A 12,056-nucleotide genomic window follows, 5' to 3' on the forward strand; every position below is an offset into this window, starting at 1 on the left:
TTTTTCCTAGACTGTACCTTTAAACGTGAAGTGAGAGAATTCTGAACCAATCCTGATAAAGGTATGTATGACTAGAGTCACTCAAGCTCCACCTGGATGATAAAAAATAATATAAAAATAGCTTGGAGAAGAGAATGTTAGGGAAGATACCATCGTTGTGTACTACTCTAACTTCTGGGATCGGTCGACGGGCTGAGCCTCTCTTCCCCCCCATCGGGACGCCTTTGGATAAGATTTGAACACTTGGTCATACCAAGTGCCTCCCTGGGAAACTTAGAAATCTCTATAGAGTCACTTTACATCTTTTAACGTGTTTGTAGCCAAGCGATGTTACTCATACTTTTGCCATTTGCACGTGTTTTGTAGACAGTGAATTTATCACCGGCAATCCAAAGAACCTGTGTGTCTGTTGCTTCAATAAATTGCACTATTGATTGACTCAGCCGAGTATGTTGTCCCTGAATGTGACCGTACCTCTGAGTGCGGCCGTATGAGTTCAGGAGGTGTCCAGTTGAGTAGGTAGTGTTAGTAGTGCATCCGGACCCATCATAGTCCAACGAAGGTGTTGGGCACGACCAGACTACTAACGCTAACTTTGGGCATCACTCAGAACCTAAGCTCAGCTGCCCCCAGTCCCTCTGATATGTGAGGATCGACTGGAAAGCAAGGGGGTTTAGTTTCTGCCAAATTGCTCTGCCTGTTAATGCAACACCATCCCAGCCATGTCTGATCTTTCTGGGTACAGAACCTTCTCCAAGGTTGCTCCTGCCACCCACTGCCAACTCGCTTCGTAGCTCCACTGTAGGCTTTTCCAACTAAAGCAAGACATTTTAAGCACCCACATATTTTAGCAAATATCTGCTTTACATCCCCCAAGCCAGATGTCCGGTCTTCTGCCAGCTTTCATTAGCCATAAGGTAGTTCCACACTGACACCACCACCCATCTCTGCCATATTCCCTTCTCAGACACTGCAACTTTTTCCTTGGGTGGCAGCAGTGAATAGGGCTTGGATGTATTTGCCCTCTAGTTACAAACTCATTTGAAGGTGGTTGTCCTCATCCTGCCCTGGCCCCAGTTGCGTTTTTGCAGAGCATAAGCAAAGGTACACAATATAGAGTGAATTTGCCATCCACACACTCTTTGATCTCAGCTGAAGCAATCTCCTGGATTTATTTTGGCACAGTCCCCACTCTCCTAGCACACAGTCCGATGTAACAGGAACACACTAGCCTTTAACCTAGCACTGACATTCAGATAATCTGAAGGTTTAAAGCACTGTATGTCACTGATCTGGGAGCATATTTGATTCTCTGAATTCAACAGGATTTTGAGTTCAAGCCTAAACTAGCAGAACAAAACACAATCAGAGTTCTGTCTCCTTTCAGAAACACTCCCCATGGCTCTGCATCTCTGAATAGTCATCAAGTTGGCTGCCTCTGAAGTTTAATGGGAACAGATCAACAAAAAAAAAAGATAATAACATGCTAAAGTTCTTCCCTTCTTCCAGGGAGGAGTGGGGGGCACTGGCAGAGCTGTGTGTGGAGCCCTGGGCTGGGCTGGCCAGAGGCTGCAAGGCAGCAGTGAAATTTCAGTAAGAAGTAAATAATACATAAAAAACAAGTTCTACAGAAGTAGAACCCTGAAACAAAATCCACTGACATCACAAAGAATGAATTTGCCCCAGGATGTTTCTGATTAAATCCTGGTAAAGACACCTTTATAAAAATTGTGCTCCTGTACCAAATACAGAAAGTAACTGAGCACTCCTGCTGCCATCAGCTGTGCTGCATAAGAAGACAGAGCAAGACATCTCCCGGAGAAATATCAACAAGCCTGACAAAGCCTCGAGGCAAGTGCCTTTGGTGTGTAGGCAATAAACACTGTCTCCACCCCTTCCACCCGCCCACATCCCAGCCCCAGCCATGCGCAGCATGATTTCCACCTTCTTGATTTCGAAGCCAAGAGAGTGACGGGCACCCTGTCAGGGCAGGAGCTGCATAGTCCTTCAACCTTGGATGAGGGGGAGAGGGGAGAAGGAAAGCAGCAGAAGCAGGGTCAAAGGGGGGACAGAGGAGAGGCTCATCTTTCCGTGGAGGGATTTGACCTGTGATCCGCTATGTGGAGCATCGCTTTCCTGTGGAGCAGCATCCTTCTCCTGCCTAGCACAGCCGGAATGCCTGCAATGCTGTAAGAACTTCAGCTGCTTTGCATATGTGCTGTGGTCTGTGGGGATTCCTGACAGGAGGTGTGTGTGTGTGTGACATTAACAGGACAGAAGTCCTAAGACCAGGAGTGTTTTTCCAGAGAGGCATAATTTCAGTTGGTTCTCATGCACCCTCCCCCCCACACTCTCCCTACTACTTGTCCCTCCCTCTAGTGCCTTTGATGTAGACCATGTATTTCTGCAAGGACTCGGGCAGAGCAGCTCTGCTAGCTTTCTGCATGTGTTTAATTCTGACCTGCCAACATCTCACATCTCCTACTGTGCTCCAGAATATATTTCCTTTTGGGCTATTCTTTTCTCCTCAGAGTCATAGGTCACCGTTTAAATCTTTAGCAGACAAAGCTGGGTGCCTCTACAAACCGGGCAAACATGAGCCCAAGATATCTAACAAACAGGGACACTATTTGTAAAGCAGTGTGTTCATCTGGCTTGGCTGTCTGCCTGCTTCCTCCATGCCTTTTCTCAGACCTCTGACAAAGACAGTTCCCAGCACTGCTTCTCTTCATATACTTTATCAGGAATGCAACTCCTGTTCCAGCAGGCACTGCTGTGATATACTTACTGGCTTGTGAACTTGCTTTTGCTTTCTGAAGGCCTTTGGTTTTGCAGGAATAGCATAAGCGCAAACAGAAACAGAGCTGTGCTTGAACAGTAGATGTTACAGTGTGAAATATGTCACTGGGTCGTAGCTGGGTTCGCTCCTGCTGTGTGTGGTGTGGCATGCACAAGTCTAGTTTTAAAAACCTTTTCCAGTGGGAGTACAGCCTCTTCCTCTAGGTCATGTTCCACAGCCTGACAGCTCCAGCTCAAATGATGCTTACTGCTACCCATTTCCTGCTGTTACCTTCAACATCAAGCTTTGCTTTATGGAGGTACTGCTTGCTTCAATACACTGTCCGCCTGTATGCCAGCATTTTTTGCAGATTCATGAGAAAGTAGTCCCGTCTGGCTTTTGGGATCCTTGAGTGACAGCCTCAGAGGTGTTGTCTTGTACTTTTATAGCTCAGAAGGCAAGGGCTGAATTGGAAAAGACACGTAAGAAAATGTTCCAGAGTAAATGGTCATAAGGAGCAAGGGAGGTATGGGAGGTTCAAGCAGTAGTCTTTAGTGCTGATCCCATCCTTTGGCCCAGTGGCAGGGGAGAGGTGTCATGAATCAGCTTAAGCAGGAAAATCAAAATGCCATTGGCATCTGTTATCAGATCCCCTAATGTTAGCAGCAGACAAGCTGCTCAGGGCAGCTCAACAGCACTCCAGTATGAAAGCACTCAAGGCTCCTGGCCAGCAGGACTTTGAGTCCCTCTTTCCAGGGTGCTGAGCTCCAGCTAAGAACTGCCAACAGGTCACGTCCCTGCCCTCCTGCTGCTGCAAAACATGCCACTGGCTGCACCTGCCCAGAGGCAGTAAGCAGGAGGAGTCACTGATAAGAGTTTTCAAACCTGCTTGAGTGTTGGTTTTTCTTCAGTCCTAGTTGCCGCAGTGTAGTATAAGATGAAAAAAAAACCCAATATGAACAGCTTCTTGGTGTTATCCATGAGCACATCTATGAGAGTAGCCACAGAGATGCGAGATCTGGAATAAGAGAGGAAGGATTGTCAGGAGGTGAAAAGAAGGTGCCCATGAAGACCTATGTCTGGGACCTTCAAAACCCAACTAGATGCCTTTCTGTGCAACCTGCCCTAGGTGATCCTGCCTTGGCAGGGGGGTTGGACCAGATGATCTTCAGAGGTCCCTTCTAACCGATTCTGTGACACAAAGTCAGGACACTGTGTGCCATACGCATGGCATTGGTTCTGAGCTCAAGAATAGTTGATAGGACTGAAGGCAGATAACCAGCCAAGCAAACTGATGGTGAAATGTATTCAGTGAAAAGGCTGTCAACCTGCAATGTAGCCAAGTTCTGCTGCTGATCCCTTGGGTGATGTGGGGAGGTCTCTTCACCTTATTTTGACTTTCAGTTTTGGAAGCAGTGACTTTATCTTTTTACATGTGCATGCAGCATGTAGTGCAGACTCGGTGTTAATGGCTGCAGTACCAACAGATGAGAAGAACAGTGTGATCTTGCCCCACTGGCATTGTGACAGTGGAATGAAGAGACCAGAAATCTTATTAGGAAGTACTCAAATCCTATGGTCAAAACTTGACCTCTTAGAAAATCAGTTTCACCTGACTTTTTTTTTTTTTTCTTTCTTTTTTAATAGAAATTATGCTGTGGCAATACCATCTCAGCTCTACTACCCCTTCTCAGAGACAGTGTGCCTCCAGCTCAGCAGAAAGCAAGCAGTCCCGATCCGCGTGACAGTAACCTTGCAAAGCAGAGCTGGGAACAAGAGTCTGATCACTCAGTCGATCTCTCAGCTCACCTTCTTTCATTGCACAAGCTTCCAGGTGAGGAAGATATTTTCAAGGGTTGTCGGTAGGGTGGATAGTACAGGAGTTCTGCTCTTGCTGGGCAGGAAGACAAAGAATTGTGTCTTCCCACGGGGACATCTTAATCGTGCACTGAATCTTCTGCTTCAGTCTGTATAAGTTTGCCAGTGTCCTTCCTGCTGTGTAGCCCCACTGATATTTTACTCTTCTAGCAAACATTCTGAAAAGTACTGTGAGGTCTTTCAGGGCAAGAAAAACTGGAGCAATACAAAAGCAGTATCATAATCATTATTCCGAAAGCCTGGGTATCCATCAATGAGATCCACCCTGAATGACGGTTGCAACTATGCCTTCAGGTCCCTCCTCCTGTTGGAAACCCCGATGAAGTGGCTTTTATTGGGATCACAGTCTTGGGAGCCAACTCAGAGTATGAGAAGAAACAGAAAGTCCTCATCAAGCACGCAGACAAGAAGACTTTTATCCAGACAGACAAACCTGTCTACAAACCTGGACAGAGTGGTATGGACAGAATGCCATGTCTTGTGAGAAAGAGCAGTCCTTAGGCCACAAAATACGGGGTAGCCTCTAGTGCTTGGATTGGGGCCCGCTCTACAAGGGAGATGGGTCACAGGCTTCATTTCCCCTCTAGGCTTTGAGGGATTTGGGGATGCCTCTGTGCTATGTCAGCAAGTGTTTTCTCTGTTACTAGCCATACTCAGACAGCACGCCAGTGTGAACAGGGCGTGTGTGTTTTGGCTGATGCTTGAGAAAAAGTTCAGATGCTGCTGTGTTATGGTCGTGATTGCTCCAGTCAAAGCCACAATAGCCTGTCAGTGCCCGAAGTCCCTCTCTCTCCCACAGACGCCGTCAGGCGAGGATCGCGGTCCTGCAGGCCCATCACTGCCCTAGCACAGCTCAGGTCACCACAGGGTACAGCTGTTTGCCCCATGCCTCTCCACTCTCTCCACTGGCATGACCTTCACTGCAGGCAAGACTGGGTGCCCTATGGCAGGTCCAATGCCCAGAAAAATGCTGTTTCTCACCAAGGCAGCCAGCCTTCCCAGAATCTCCAGACTGCTTCTCCTGCCACTTTTTTTCCAGCAGGCTGCCAGCCCATAGCAAGGCTTTGGGCAGAGGCCCAGGAGTGGGGCTAGCTGCTGCCCACACCTTCTCAGTGAAGCGCATTGGCATATCTTTCTTAGCCATCCATTCTTATTATTATTAACAGACTTGATTTCATTTCAGCCAGTCCTGTTTTTCTTTTGCTCTATAGTCAAGTTGCGAATTGTAACCTTGGATCAGAACTTTATTGCCAGCAATGAAACGGTAAGTCCAGAAGGAAGAAACCTTAGTAAGTCTGAAAATGCTGTGGGTTGCCTCCATGGCTTCTGGATCAGTGCTTGGCCCAGCTAGGTGGTCAATCTGTGGGCAGCTAGGCTCAGTGTTGGTTTTGGTGCTTACAAACAGCATTGATCATCACCTGCAACTCAGGAGCTGCTCATGATGTTGGATCACGGGCAGTCCCTCAGAATTGCTTAAGGAAGACTCGTGGATGGTTGGGGGATAAAAAATTCCAGGGAGGTGGGTGGTAATTTACCTGAAACCATCCCACCAGTAACTATTGTTTCCTTCCCACAGCATCGTCTGGTGGAACTGAAGGTAAAGCATCTGCTTTATTGAAAGTGGTCACCTCTTCTCACATTGGGGAAGACACAGGTTTGGAGATGATGGTGGGGAGATACAGATGCAGAAAGCCAGTTACCTCAGAATCAATGGGAACAGTTCTTGACTTCTTGCCCTTCCTTCCTTTAATATCCACACAAGTGTGGCAGATCAGTGTCATGACACTGATCACACAGCAATCCCTGCAGTAAATGATGGGTGCCACTGAAAAGCAGTCAGCTGTCCAGAAAACTTTTCTAGAGCTGTAGTCCCTCTAGACTGTGCACTGAAGATTTGTGAAAATCCCAAAGTTTCTTTAAGGAGACATTTGCATTTAACATACAGAAAATAAAAGTTTGACCAGTTAGTGTTGTGCCTACACAGTTGGAGAAACTTCCTAAAGCAGTTTTCAGGATATTGCCCTTAAACTCTGTTAGTTTAGTTTCAATATTACAGGTAAAATATGGACTGCAATCACCTGAGCTGAGGAAAGATACCTGAAAGCAGTGGGGAGTTTGTAATAGCCCATGCAGAGAGGTCACAGTTCCAACTAGCGATTGGTAGCAGCCTATGCACATTTGCATGCCATACCCACCAAGCAATCAATACATAAACACATGGTTTCTGAGACACCTGTGCAATGTTTTATGCCAGTTTATACAAACACAGTACTCTGATCCAGTTTCACCCTTTCAGACAACAGTTCCCACTTGCTCCATATGTTTATAAAGCACCCATCAGCTCCTAGAATCATAGAATCTTTGGGTTGGAAGGGACCTTTTAAGGTCATCTAGTCCAACCCCTCTGCAATGAGCACTAAAGTCCTTCCTAGCTGGGCAGTGTGACCATAGCCAGAGTTCTGCTTCTTGCTCCTCCCAAGAACCAGCAGTGGGAGAATGCTGTCCTTCATGGATTGACTGTGGCAGTCAACAAAGCCTACAAAAGCCCTTGCATCCCAAGTCTTTATATCGTCCTTTCTATAGTGGGCAGCATGTGCTGTCAGGATTGACCTGGGGGCTATGCCAGCTCAGATCACCACAGGGATCTCTGAGAGAGACCACTTCTATATCTTAGTGTGACAGGCAGTAAACCATAGATTTGCAGCAGCCAGCGAGATTGCAGTGCCACCAGAGAGCAATAACATGATAGATTGCTATCCTCTTTGAGCTCAGACTCACCTGAGCACTGTAGCTGTGTCCTCTGAGGACAAGAGGATGTGTGCTCAGACCATGCTGTGATAGCTTGGACATCCTGAAAAAGAGTCTCTTTTGGCACTGGTAAATAACTATCTACTGCTGCCTACACAGGACCCCAAAGGGAACCGAATTGCACAGTGGCTGAATGTTACACCTGTGGGAGGCATTGTGGATCTGTCCTTCTCTCTGGCTGCAGAAGCACTGGTTGGAGAGTACACCGTCAAAATGCCTGACCGCACACATACCTTCAGGGTAGAGGAGTACGGTAAGAATCCCAGGAAGCTGATGGCAGCAGAGAAAGATGGATTCCCTCCAGCCCCCCTCTCCCACACAGAGTTGAATAAGCCATACAGTTGTGAACAGCTGTGCTAGCTGTGCTAGCACCTGAGAAGTCCAACTGCCTGACAGTACGTGTAACCACTGACTTTCACTCAGGCTTTCCCACTGGCTTTCTCCTCCTCCATGTCCTGACAATGGACTGAGGCATTGTCCCACAGCTGTCCTCTGTGGACACGAATAAGTCCATCTACTCCCTCCATGCTCTCCTCACTGGGCTGCTGGTGCATTGCTACCAGGCCCTAGGCTGGTAGTCAGGAATTAAAGGAGATTTCTTTTCTGGGAACAACCATTTGAGGAGGACTGGAACAAATGAGCTCTCTCTTTTCTTACTTTCTTATATTTCTCTTCCTTTCACACAGTGCTGCCCAAGTTCAGTGTCTCCATCCAGATGCCTCAGGTGGTCACCATCTTGGAGGAGAACTTCCGTCTCCACATCTGTGGCATGTGAGCTGACTTATCGTGGCAGAAGGTGCATTCTTACTGGTTTGGAAACTGCACAGCTATCAATAACTGAGTTCAAAATGGTCTCTACCAACCCTCCCCCATCCCAAGATCTGGTTCCATGGCATCCTCTGCTAAGGAATTCTCCTGGATTCTCACCTTTCTCCATATTCTGTCTCCCTACTCCTTTCTCTGTGAGTTTGAAAGTGTGGCAGTGGATACCATCAGCGGGGCATGTGCCCTATGGTACAGTACTTCCGCTGCATTGGTTAGTGCCAGTGTGGAAGGAATAATGACTCAACTTGTGGCCAGCACAATGTCCCCTAGCACTGCCTGGTGGGACCAGTGTTGGCTTGGAAAGAACTCACCCACCACTACCTTCTGTCTCAATGTGATGAAATCATTTTAACTTCTTGGTCTCTCCTGAGCTCATGAACCATAAAGGTACTGCACGCTGATGGGTTGATTGGCTGCAAACCACAGGCTGAAGATCATTTTATTCACCTTTGAGCCAATGTTTCTGTATGTGAGTGTGAGTGCTCTCTGCTATGTTTGCCAGGTACACATATGGGAAACCAGTCCAAGGTAGTGTGAAGGCTGTGGTGTGCCGTAAACATATCCGGTATAATCGGAAGTCTTCCAAAGCTAAGCGCAGTATTTGTAAGGATTACACTGGCGAGGTGAGCACATGGGACATCCTCTCCTCTTGCAAAATATATGAACAGGGGCAAAGAGAGGGAAGAATACTAAAGGAAGGAGTGCGACAGGCATCAGCTATTGAAGCAGCATGCTCTTTGCTCAGAGATGAATGACTGCTATGTCCTTAACTCTCCCGTACAGCAATCTTAGCCCTTCTCAGTGGTTTGTCTAACTGCACTTAGAAGCACTCAAAGGAAGAAGCATGTGTAGGCAAGCTAACTACTGCAGATTTGCCTACAAAACAGGTATTGTGACAGGGCAATAAAAATACAGACACTGTCCATATCAATTGACTTCCACTGGCTTCTTTTTAGCACCACCTTTTAATCTGGTGTAAACAGCTATGTGCTGTTCCACAGAAATAGCTCTTTTGGAGACACAGAAAATACCTCTTGCATCTAAGTAAGCAATTTCAGTTCAGCACAGACTTTACTTATTCATGTTTAGGTTTGGAAATGTATCTAGATTTGTTTACATATTTTTAAGTAACCCACTACATATCTTAAAGATAGATCCTACCCTAGCAGAAGAAAGCATGTTGTCAAGGAGAAATGACAACTCATGTTTGCCATTGGCACATGAGCAAGTGTGTAAAGATGAGACGCACGTGTGAAACAGCATCTCCTATTAGTGACTGCACCACAGGAAAGAAGTACGTTTCTTACCAGTATGGGAGTTGCTCCTTTAACTCAAGTGTCTTAGTCACGTACTTTTAGACTTCTGGGCCTTGGGCTTGATCTACACTGCAGAATGGATTAGTGCATTCATGATTGGTTAACAGATACAATTTCACATCCCTAGACAAACGAGGACGGCTGCTTTGCCACCGAGGTGAATATTAAGTTCTACCACCAGAAGCGTGGTGACAATTATGATTTCAACCTGGAAGCTGTGGCTTTTCTGAAAGAAAGTGGAACAGGTAGCAAAAACTGATTCTACTCTTAGTGGAAAATCTTTTACTTTACACTCATACAACACGCTTGTCTTTGGGTTTTCATCTGTAAAACTCCTTATGGATCCTTGTGTCTTCCCATCAAACCACTGGAACTTTCTGCACTGGTTCCCATGGGATCAAGTGTTCAGAGGGTTGTGTGTTTCCTGAGAGCACCGTGACAGCATGGATGTTCTCATGTATCATACCACCCAGGTCTTATTCACACAGGACATGCAAGTTCTCTGTTGCAGATGCTTGCTCCTCCATAAGCTGTTGTGGCTGGTCCAGCTCTGACAGCCACCTTGGTTTGGCAGAGATGGACATCGAGCTGCTTTTTCTCATCTTCTGCTCACAGTAGAAATGCGCACAGAGGTGGACCAGGCCAGGTTCTTTTGTTCTTAAACCATACTTTAGGAAAGTCCGTTGGAATGAGGAGAGACTCAGAGAAACCAGTGATAACCCAGGCCCTGACTGTGTACCAGTAATAAATAGCTCCTCATCAGATTTATCTCCACACCCCAGATGATAGATAGGGAGATGAGGCTACTTGTCCAGAGCTCCTGTTAAATATCCCATCCTGTAAGGTTTTCTCTCTTACAAAATTTTACAAACCTTTCCTTAAAATAAACTGTTTTGCAGCCCCTTGCTGAAAGCAGTGACACACATTTGCTTAGCAAATAACTGCAGTGATTTCAGATGGCATCACATGACAAGACAGCAGACTATAAAATAACGTTGTGAAGGCAAGGGAAAATGTTGCCTTCTAGTGACTCTGCTGTGAGAATGGGAGGAGAATGGAGGTGGACAATTGTGAGTAGGACTATCTTAAACAAAGTCAGAAAGAGCATTTGACAGAGACATCCTGGTAGACTGCTGTCATTCTAGCAGGTCAGAATGTAGGAGACACTATTGCCAAGTGTGTCTGTTAAAGGACTCCTGAAGTTACATGGACAAACTACAATCCCCTGTGTGTCCATCCCTTACCTCGGTCCATCCAGTCTTGCTGCCTTTGCTCGGATGCATGATACTCACCTGCATGCACCTCTTTCCTAGGGGTGGAGTTCAACGCCACTGAAAACTGCAAGGTCACCTTTGATATCACAACTCTCCAATTCTGGGGGACAAGCTACTACTATCAGCAGGGAGCTCCCTACTATGGAAATGTAAGTGAACAGAGCAGAAACATGGAAAGCTCAGCAGCTGGGCCTGAGGGGTTGACAGGCACAGAAATACTGAGGAGTCCCCTTGCTCTGAGCTGCCCAAAGCTGCTAGCAGAGTCTTCTGTCCCAGTCTCTCCTTTGACATCTCTACCAAGCAGTAATCCAAAGGTGTGACCACAGGATGGGCACATGGCTTTTCCGGATGAGATGGCTGCTGCATAAATGGGGAGCAGCTGGAGGAGTTAGGGGTCACACTGGGAGTCCCTTTGCAGAGAGGGGAAGTGGGATGTCTACTGGGAGGTAGGTTTTCAGTCCTGAGGCCTCCAATTCTCTGACTGTTCTCTGCCTTTTTACAGCTGGAACTCAAAAGCGCCAATGGGACGCACCTGAAGAACAAGGAGGTGATTCTCACAGTGTCCCGTGGTAGCAGGAAGCAGACCAAGACCTACTTTACAGATGACACTGGGATGGCCTCTTTCACCTTAGAGACATCAACGTGGGACAACAGCAGTAAAGTTCTATTACAGGTTAAGCCCAATAATTACACTGGATTTGGCTAGCAGTAAGCAATGCATCCCTCAGACCTATAGTCTACGTCATTGTCTCGGTATAGCCAGGGAGATGGAGGCATGGAGCAGTGAAATGACAGATCTGGGGAAGAGGAATAGCCCATAGCAGAGCCAGCGTTCTGGCCCCTGGTGCCACACAGTCTCTGAGGAGTCAGGAGGCATGAAGAGAAATGGGGCAGTGGACAGAGGCCCCATGAAGTTGTGACTGAGGTCTACCTACATAGCACCTCTGTCTGAGGTGGAAAGGGTGTTGTGGGGCTGGGCAAGGACAGAGAGACAAGGAAGGGCTCCCACATAGTATGGAGCAGGAAGATAGGAAAGGAGCTAAGGAAGAAGCATCTGAAAGTACATGTAGAGAAGAAAATGTCAGTGATCAGTTTGCATTATGTTTCCTCATAGCATAAGAGTTAGGAGAAACCTGGGATATGACAGGCAGAAATTTAGGAGGCAAAGAAGGAAGG

This window comes from Phaethon lepturus, unplaced genomic scaffold (assembly GCF_000687285.1).
Source record: "Phaethon lepturus isolate BGI_N335 unplaced genomic scaffold, ASM68728v1 scaffold37214, whole genome shotgun sequence".
Lineage (NCBI taxonomy): Eukaryota > Metazoa > Chordata > Aves > Phaethontiformes > Phaethontidae > Phaethon > Phaethon lepturus.